This window comes from Fonticula alba, assembly GCF_000388065.1.
Source record: "Fonticula alba strain ATCC 38817 unplaced genomic scaffold supercont2.14, whole genome shotgun sequence".
Classification (NCBI taxonomy): domain Eukaryota; order Rotosphaerida; family Fonticulaceae; genus Fonticula; species Fonticula alba.
Window position 1 is genome coordinate 45,111 of NW_009242984.1, and position 491 is coordinate 45,601.

The following is a 491-nucleotide window of genomic DNA, read 5'->3' on the forward strand; positions in this document are numbered from 1 at the left end:
CCCCCCCCCCGCGCGCACGCGCGCACACACCCACAGCCGGCTACGGCGCGCGGCGGGCGCGGCCACGCCCGCAGCGAGGGCCAGCCCGCCCAGCCAGCCGGCTTTCAACCATATTCCCCGCTGGCCGGGTTCGCGAGCCGGCCAAAACCGCACGGAATGTGCCTGGCCGAATTCCCCCTCCCGGGCGGTGTCGCCCCCCTCCGCCCCCTGGATGTGGGGGCCCTCCTCCCAGGGCGGGGCGCCTGCCGCAGCCCTGCCAGCCCTGGCCTGACGACCCTCCCCACCGCCCACATGACCGCAGGGCTCCCATGATGTCGGATGGGACGTCAGGCCGAAAGAGTGAATGTGATCAGGGCACCGGCGGGGCAGGCGCCAGCTTTTCGGGCGCTCCCGCACCGGCGCGCGCGTGTGTGTGTTGCTTTCCTCGGCTCGCACGCCTTGAAGCAGCCCGCCGACGGCGGGGGCGGCTCTCGTCCCCCCCCCCCCGGCCC